At 46.2% G+C, this 9810-nt stretch overlaps 1 long non-coding RNA gene across 1 annotated transcript in view; it reads left to right on the forward strand.

Annotated features, from left to right (window-relative positions):
• The window catches only part of LOC121020189 (uncharacterized), a 27904-nt gene extending 18094 nt beyond the window's left edge, over positions 1-9810 (forward strand). Inside the window, exons 3-4 of the long non-coding RNA XR_005786006.1 lie at positions 1507-1517; positions 9675-9810. This is a non-coding gene — a long non-coding RNA (uncharacterized LOC121020189). The remainder of the gene's footprint in view (positions 1-1506; positions 1518-9674) is intronic.

The following is a 9810-nucleotide window of genomic DNA, read 5'->3' on the forward strand; positions in this document are numbered from 1 at the left end:
AAGTCGGACGCTCAACCGACCGAGCCACCCCGGCGCCCCTGGCTTTGTGCTTTTTAAGATGCCCCACAGCTGTCTTCTTGGAACTTGCAACTTCTAAGTGCCTGGGTCTGGGTCCCGGACGCCCCTTGGAAGACCTTGAACACACGACAGTCTCTCCGTGACTCGTTTCCTCTGGCTGGAAAATGGGCATCTACTAATACGACATTATTTGGCATTGTGTTGTGTGATCTATTATATTCCACGGGTCCGTGCCTTGCACGTGATCCCTACTTTCCGAGCACCGGGACTCAGTTTTGCCGTCCCGAGAACCGGGGGGGGGGGGGGGCGCCCAGGGGCGGCGCACCGCTCTCGCCGGGCGGCCATCCTGCTCCCTGCATCCCTTGTCTCCATCATGCTCCCTCTCTCTGTCTTCTCAGACTGCATCTTCCAGTATATTCCAAGCAATGGCGCAGGTGCAGGGGAGGTTCCACCCTGAGGCAGGCATCCTGCACCCGAGACACCAGCCGCCTCTGTCTCCTGGGGAGCGCCTCCCGTGGCATCACTGGGCTGAGTGTGCCGTCCCGGTGTTTGCCCTGCAAAACGATGACAGCACTGACTGTGGACTTTGGCTTTCCAGCGCCTCTGTCCCACAGTGCAATCCCCTGTTTCTTTCTGGACTCTTTGCACGAGTCTTTGTCTCTCACTGCCTATCATTCCAGGTTTCCTTGGGGCCCTGAAATGCCCTTCGCGCCTCCTGGCGATGCAGACCTCCGGGCGTTCTCCTCCATTGCAATACTTTCCAGACATTCTCCTGGGAATCATCTGCTTCCACTTCCATCACAGGTACAGGCAACCTCGTTGTACTTGGTCTAATCTTCTGGGCAGCAGGGTCAAGGGGTAGGAGCCACAGTTGGACCTCTGCATGCTAATTAGGTCTGACGTTGACAGATGGCGCCCATCCATCTAGGGAACGAGTTCTGATGGCGGAGGTTGTGAGGCTCCGGGGGCACAGGGCGCGTGGAACCTTGCAGGTGCCCTTGTCCCCCTCTTCGTCTGTGAGAAATTATGGGAAACGCAGGTTTATAACCAGAAAAATGGGGAGCTGCTGTATTAAATGCGGCTGCTTAATATTTATTCCCTCTCTCTCCGTCTTGCAAAACGTACATACGTTGGCATTAAAGAGGAAACTGAGGACAGACGGAAAGAATGTGTGAGGAGGTAGCAGATAATAGATGGTCCCGGGAAAGCTATGGCACGAATTGGACCCAGGGCGGTTGTCAAGGTGCCGACCGAGGCTGGGCTGAGAACAAGGGAACTTGCTTGAACCCCCCCCCCCCCACGCTCCTTGCAGCCAGGCGAACACGTCTTTCCAACTTTGGCAAACTACATACAACGTGTTCTTTGGAATCGAGGACAAATAGGCAAGGATATGGACAAGGAAAGAAAGCCCGCCCCTCCTAGGTAGATGCATCCACAGCCCTGAAAACAGGGTCTCTAGCAAGCACGCACATACACGCATATTCGGAGCAGTGGTACTTGTGAGACACACAAGGTTGAACCAAGGCAAATGCCCACCCATGGATGAATGGAAAAACTCAGTGTGGTCCATCCGAGCTGTGGAATGTGACTCAGCCATGAGAAAAGGAGAAAAGCCCTCTCACACCTGCTACCACACACACAGACGGACCTTGTGGACATGGTGCTCCGTGAGAGACACAGGACACACAAGACAGCACAGTGCATGACTCCATTTATATGAAACATCCAGAAAATTCATACAGTGAGAAAGATTAATGGGTGGGCAGTGTCTGGGAAACAGGGCACAATTACCTAACAGATTCCTGGTTTGGGGTAGCGATACGCATTTTCTGGAACTAGATCACGATGGTAGGTGCCCAACACTGTGATTGTACCAAATTCCACACAATTGCTCACTTTGTAATGCTTCCTTGTACGTCATGAATTTCACCGAATGAAAGGAAGACAGAAAGAAAGGCTGCAGATTGCGCGTTGGAATACCCTGTCTCCTCGTCCTCCTGGGCATTCAGAAAGCATTTCTGCTATGAGTTCCTGCTCGAGGAAGTGACTGACCCGTAGTGTTCACTACGAATTGGACAGCAGTAAAAGAAAAAGAATGGCGTATAAGAAAGAGCTCTTGGAATTTATAACGCATGGCAAAAACAAGTATTCATAACATGTCTGCATGGTAACAAATAAGCGAATCGTCTAGAATAAAAGGAAAGAAATAACACACAGAGACACAGAAAGTCGGAAAGAAGAGAAATCGAGTTGGCCTCACATCTGAAAAACAGGAGTTTCAGGGAAAAAAAAGAAAAAGAAAGAGCAACAGAGGATTGGAATGATGCATTCGACAGTCCAATAAAATATTCCAGAATGGAAGGATTTGAGTGTGGACTCAAGGGGCCCACCGTGACAGAGAGGAAGTTAGGCGCGACCCGGAGCAGGTGGTAAAGAGAGGTCCAGGCGGCCCCCACCCAAGCCAGAGAGCCCGCATCACCTGCTCCACTGGGACACAATCCCATTCAAATGCTTAGAAATTTGGTGCAGAAACAGCGTTCACTTTTTTCTGCTTCAAACGAAGGCAATTCAAGGTGGAAGACAGACCGTGAATACATCCCCTTTGGTGAGATCTTTGTTTTACCCAATTCAAGATATTTCAAATAAAAACAACCAAAAAAAAAAAAAAAAAGATGAGTTACTTGGTTGCATAGGCGTCTCCATATTTTCAAAGATTAATGCGAATAGAGTCTATCCGTGCAGCGTGTGAAGAAGGTTGCTTACATACAAGCCTCCGTTCCCAACAACATGGAGGCACCAACGTGTCTGTCATCGTTCTCAGAAATGTCACAGAATCCCTTGGAAAAAAGTCTCTGCTGAAAGTTGCTTTGGTGTCTCTAGTTCGTCAGTAAGGTGTTTGTGTTATTTCATCAATAATAATAATTGTGTTATCATCCAGCCATTGCACGGGTAGCAGCCTTTGTACATGAAATGAGGCGACAGCTGCTCTACAGAACGTGGATCCCAACACGGATGCAACCCTCCAAATACAAGTCCCTGCCCACACGTCAAGGTCTGCATGGGTTTCAGACCCAAAGACTCCATGGGGTTCCCAATCTGCCACGGGTGACTCAGCACCACCCACCCAGTGTGACCCAGCAGCGTTTGGGTCTTTGGAAAAGTGCCAACCAGCCAACCAACCAACAGACCAAGTCTGTAACGACCGCCATGTCGTTTTCCAGCGTGTGACTCACAAGTCTGATTGAAATGCAGACGTGTCTCCGGCTGAGGACAGAGCCTGTGACCAGGTCCTGCCTGTCCTCACGGAACCAGATGCTTTTGTGGGTTGTCACATGACCATATCCCCAAGATCTAAGAACAATAATGGTGTGAGCTATGGTCGGGGCGTGTTCCAGCCCAAGGAAAACACCAGGGGATTGTGGTGAGCACAGGGGCATAAGCCCAATGTCGTCCTGCCCGGAAGATTGAGGGCAGAGATAAGGAAAGAAAGGTTCAAATTTGAAAGATCTGATAAACACAAAGTCAACAGGATGTGGTAGTAACTGTGTTCTGAAAACTAGAAGACAGAGATCACTTCTGAGTTAGGACCCGAGAGGTTTAAACAGAAATGTGTGTTTTTTATTTGTTGTTCTGCTTTTTAGCAACTGAGAAAGGGAACCAGATTGGTCAGGGGAAGATGGAAAGAAATGAATTCACTTTTTATTATTTTCTTACTCTATAAAATCAATTTTAGACCCTGAGCATGTGGAAAGAAATAATAAGAAGAAAGAAAATCTTGGAAGCACATTCTTGTTGCTGTAATGTTCAACAGTCAGGTTCCACCACGACCACATAATACGCTCCATTTTGGGTATTCGCTGAATTTTAGGTTATCTTATTAACAGGTGGAATTAATGCAAACGTGCACTTACCAAATGAACAGTGAATTGTTTTCACTTTGACAAAGCCAAAATACTTCTAGAAGAGCTCATGACATGAGGTCGGCTTGACTTCTTGCCTAGAGAAAGATCAAAGTCAACACACTTGACAGATGTCCAGTCGCATGTGGGATATGTTGAAAGATTTAGTCAGATTCCATTAATTTCATTTTTTTAATTTGTTCTTTAAGTTTCTTTCTCTCTCTCTCTCTCTCTCTCTTTTTTTTTTTTTTTTTTTTTTTTTTGAGAGAGAAAGAGAGAGAGAGAGAGTGCCAGGGGCAGAGAGAGAGACAAAAAGAGATAATCCCAAGCAGGCTCCACGTTCTCAGCATAGAACCCAATGTGGGACTTGATCTCATGAACCATGAGATCATAACCTGAGCCTAAATCAGACCCTTAACCGACTTTGCCAGCCAGGCGCCTCTTAATTTGTTCTTAATTTCACGAATTGTCTTTACTATCTACTACTCCGTTGTGTGGGTATTACTCAATGACCATTTCGATGGTCTTTGATCTTTTGCTACTATGAACGTCGAGGCCATGAGCGTATTCCTATATGCTTCTTGGCACACCTTTTAAGAGTTGTTAGGGATAAGTCATCAGCAGAATGGCTCGTCCTCACTAACGAATGCCACATGGTTTCCCCAAAGCGCCGTACCAACGGGCCCATCTATAGGCAGATTCTGTGAGTTCCCTGCCTCCACGTGTGTGTCCTGCTTTGCTCCTTTCCAAATTGGCACTTGGGGTTTCACTTTTGTATCCCCTGACTACCACCACTCAGTGAGGCACGTCCATCTACTGGTGATTTCCACTTCCTCTTCTTTGAAATGCCAATTGGAGGCTCTCATCTTTCTGCAACTGGGCAGTCTTTTCACATCGACCTGGAGGAGTTCTTTATGTACGAGGAATACTAGCCTTCTACTAATTCTTTACAGCAAATATGTGCTCGCAGTCCATGCCGTGGTTTCACTCTTTTACTGGAGTCTTGAGACCAACAAATTCTTAACTGTCACGTGGTCAACCATATCACTCTTTCCAGTGCCTTCTCCTTGTTGGCCCTTGGTTGAAGAAAGCCTGCCTTAACGCAAGGTCAGAAATGTATTTGCCTGCTTCTCCTCTACAAGGGTTTGACTTTAGCCTCTCATACTTAACTGCTCAACCTGGATAGCTGAGAACTTTAAAGCTTGGTCCTGGTCCCTCTGGATAACCCATTGTCCAAACACCATGCTGAACAGCCCATTGTCTTCCCACCAAAACACCAAAATGCCTTCCAGTATAATGGTCTTTAATCCCAGCCACCCATGCTGCTTCGCAGTCAAACGATGGCTTCTTGAATGGAAACCATACCGGCAGTGATAGTCTCCACCTGATTTTTTATATATTTTAGCAGTGTTGGCTATTTTATTTTATTATTTTATTTTATTTTATTTTATTTATTTTATTTTATTTTTTAAGAACTTTAAATACTCTCTACACTCAACATAGGGCTCGTACTCACTACCCAGAGACCAACAGTCACACCCTCCACCCACGGAGCCAGCCAGACTCCCCTGCATATAAATTTCAAGGTCAGATTCTCAAGCTTTGCAAAACAATACTGATGTAACTAGGATTAAAATGACAGAAAGAGACAGAGAGAGGGTGTCCCCATCTTTATGTGTCTTCATGCTACTCAATTTGTCAAACTTTGAATATGATATGTTTCAGCACATTAAGTAAAGAGGTTTGTAGTTTTCTTCATTTGTTCTTACATTTCTTTAGGTAGAATAATCCCATTATTGGGGCGCCTGGGTGGCGCAGTCGGTTAAGCGTCCGACTTCAGCCAGGTCACGATCTCGCGGTCCGTGAGTTCGAGCCCCGCGTCAGGCTCTGGGCTGACGGCTCAGAGCCTGGAGCCTGTTTCCGATTCTGTGTCTCCCTCTCTCTCTGCCCCTCCCCTGTTCATGCTCTGTCTCTCTCTGTCCCAAAAATAAATAAATGTTGAAAAAAAAAAAGAATAATCCCATTATAGTTATTATACATTGCTTATTTTCTATTATAAAATAGAATAATTATTATCATTTATGTTATGTACTATAATATATCATATATAAAATAACATATAATTATATGTATTATATAGTAACATAATTATGTTATATGTTATATATTATGTTATATGTCATAATATGTCATATTATGTTATATGTTATATATTATGTTATAATTATGTATAGTATATATCATATATTGTATATAATTCTAATTGTTATATATTATTGTATATTATATATTGCAATATATAATATAATATAGCATGTATTATATAATATTATTACACTACGTATTGCAGTATACGATTATATATTATATAATATATTATATGTAGTATAGTATATGATGTATTTTAATTATATTGTATAATATATTATATATTATAGTATAATTATATATAATCTAATATTATATTATACTAAGTATTCTTGTGTGGCTATATTAAATGGAAATTCACTTTATTTAATGATTTTATAAATGACAGTTTGCTAAACTCTGATTAATTCTATGTTTTATCTAGAAGTTGATTTAGGGGGGTAATGGTTTATACACATATAGAAAATACCTTGTGTAAACAGTGTCACCCTTCTTTCCAACGCGTGTATTTATTGTTTCTTGTTCGGTCTGACTGTACCGTCTACAGCCCCCAGGACAGCATCAGGTTGATATGATGATAAGAGCTATCCTTGAACTGTTCTTTTCTTTTAAGGAGATCACTTCCAAAATTTCACTATTTAGTATATGTTGCACAATAAGTTCACTGGTAGAAAGCGTTTCCCCAAGTTTTTTGGGTGTTTGTGCATGCGTGTGTGTGTCTGTGTGTGTGTGTGTGTTTACTGGGCTTTGGTGTAAAAGTATTTCCAGCCTCATAAAATACTGTGGAGATGTTATTTCTTTTTCTCTTGCCTGGAGGGGTTCCGATAATACTGGAATTTGCAGCAACCTGATGAAATCACCCAGGGCTAGCATTTTCTTGATGGGCAGCCTTTTACCCACTGATTCAATTTATGAAAATGCCATGATACTATTCTGGTCTTATATATCTCCTTGAGTCAGTTTTGGTTGGGTCAAGTTTTTAAACGTACCAGGACACTTACCCGTAACATTATCTCATTTTCCTTGTAAACACGGCTGCCTCTCAAGTTATGTCTCCTTTTTATTCCAGGTATTATTCATCGGCACATTCCGTTTTCTTTTTATTTTCAATATTGCCAGAATGTTGTTCCTTCCACTATTTCTAACTTATTTACTATATTTTAATTTTTATGACAAATTAAAATTTCATGTGAAAATAAAACCAATCTGTTAAAAGTAAAATGTAAAAAAAAAAAGAAATTTAAAAAAACTTTTAAAAATGTTTTTATTATTTATGTTTGAGAGAGAGAGAGAGGGAGAGAGCATGAGCGGGGGAGGGGCAGAGAAAGAGGGAGACACAGAATCCGAAGCAGGCTCTAGGCTCTGAGCTGTCAGCCCAGAGCCCGACGCGGGGCTCGAACTCACGGACCGCGAGATCGTGACCTGGCTGAAGTCGGACGCTTAACCGACTGCGCCACCCAGGCGCCCCTTTTTAATTTTTTTTAACGTTTATTTATTTTTGAGACAGAGAGAGACAGAGCATGAACGGGGGAGGGGCAGAGAGAGAGGGAGACACAGAATCCGAAACAGGCTCCAGCCTCTGAGCTGTCAGCACAGAGCCCCATGCGGGGCTCGAACCCACGAGATCCTGACCTGACCCGAAGTCAGATGCTTCACCGACTGAGCCCCCCAGGCGCCCCCATGTTATTAAAATTTTGTTTAATTATTTTAAGTATCTTCTTGGGAAACCAAGCTTGTGTGCGTAAATACGGGGCACATGGGGTCTAAATGATAAACATTCGCCGGGTGCCATGGCCACTCCGTTCTACCTTCTCTGAGGTGCCTTTGGAAAGAAGGGACGCTTTCTCAGGCTTTCAGGAAAACATGCAGGCACGGCGGCTGGAGGCAGGGACAGGATGCCCTGAGACCCTTAACTCACGGGCACTCCTGTCACTCAGCGAGAAACCAGCAGACAGATGGATCTCGGCGCCTTTGGCTTTGTGCTAAAAGTATCTGTCACCGTGTGGCTGAGGGACCCAAAATAGCACCAGCAAGACCCAAGTGGGAGAACGGTCCAGAAGAGAATTAGCCTCCCTTCCTGTGGGTTCCAGCGCTCGGGGGAGATGCTCCGTGCCCCCAGCTTCCTCCGGGTGGAGGGCAGGGGTCCCTGCTGGCTTCCAAGGGGCACCGTGGGGGCAGAGTGCTGCAGGAAGGGGCCTGGGCACAGACCACTGCAGGGAAGCTGGGCTCAGTGTCCCCGGGAAGGTCCTGTCCATCTTCGGACTGCTGCAGCACCCCCCCACCTGTGCTTCCCCAGCAGCACGAAGGCACAGAAGGAACCAGCCTGGCTCAGCATCCCGTGTGGGTACCGATCCTGACTTTGGATCCCCACGCTGGCTGGGGGCTCCTTTGGCATGGACTCATTGCCTTGCTGGCATCCATTCTGATTCTTTGTAAAAAAACATTGCACTAAATACAACCTGCAGGGGGGCGCAAATCCTGGGGGGACGGGCAGGTGCACCTTCGGTGGGGAAAGACATCGCGCCCGCGATGGTCATGCCCCTTGAGCCCAGCTTTGTGACGACACTCGGCACGCGGTCCAAACAGCGGAATAAAGGACACCGAAACCAACCAATAAATCCAAAACCAAACAGGCAAAGAAAAACAAAAAAACAAAAACAAACCCCTCTCTTCCCCCACCCCAGAAACCATTCTCACAACACTGTGATTGCTTTGTGAATGCCGGGGACACAGCTCGACTTCCTTTCCTCGCAGAGAACGTGCTCCCTTTATCTGGAAAACTTCTGATTATATACTCATTAGATTCGTAATGGCACTTGCATTATGCGCTAGATTAGATGGTTCGCGTAATTATAGCAACCGTTGAAATCTGTATTAAAACCATGTAATTGCTTGGGAAGGGCCACGCGGAACCACAGCCGATTGCCTGGAAAACGTAGATACTGAAGGAAACCCTCCCCCACCCTCCAGGACGCCCGTCCCTGACACGATCCTTTCGACAACAGAGGAGGGGTCTCAGCAGTGGCACGGTGCCCAGAGGAGCCTTTCCCAGTAAAACATGAAGCAGGAAGAAAAAAAAAATTGGCGGACGGCAGAGCTCTGTGTGAGCGTTTCGAGTGTTTGGGTGGTCGCAGAGAGTCAAGCAGGAGGCTGGGCTCTGAGTCTGTTTGAAGAAAGCATCTGTGTATTTTAGGCGTTAGTGGAAATGCACGCTGCAGAAACACGTCTCTGCTTCCTTGTTAGCAGCCACACCGAAGGCAGAGGGTGCGGCCAGTGGAACCGTTAGAGGGCCCCATGTGGAGGGTTGAATGCGTGACCCCCCAAATGTATGTCCACCCGGAACCTGAGAACGGAACCTTATTTGGAAACAGGATCTTTGCAGATGGGAGTAAGTGAAGGATCTGGGATGAGCCCATCCTGGATCACGGGGGACCTAAATTCAATAGCAGGTGCCTTAAGAGACAGAAGGGGAGAGACAGAGACAAAGAAGCCACGTGAAGAGGGAGGCAGAGACGGGAGGGAGGCGGCCACAAGCCCAGGAACGCCTGGAGCCCCAGAAGAGGGAGAGGCAGGAAGGACCCTCCTCTGGAGCCTCAGCAGGGAGCACAGCCCTGACTGGACCTCAGGGGTCCTGCCCCTCCTAGGTCTCAGTGGTCCTGTCCCTCCTGGATCTCAGTGGTCCTCCCCCTCCTGGATCTCAGCAGCCCTGTCCTGCCTGGATCTCAGCGGCCCTGCCCCTCCTGGA

The sequence above is a fragment of the Herpailurus yagouaroundi genome, unplaced genomic scaffold (genome assembly GCF_014898765.1).
Source record: "Herpailurus yagouaroundi ecotype Mexico unplaced genomic scaffold, PumYag 248, whole genome shotgun sequence".
In the NCBI taxonomy this organism is placed as follows: domain Eukaryota; kingdom Metazoa; phylum Chordata; class Mammalia; order Carnivora; family Felidae; genus Herpailurus; species Herpailurus yagouaroundi.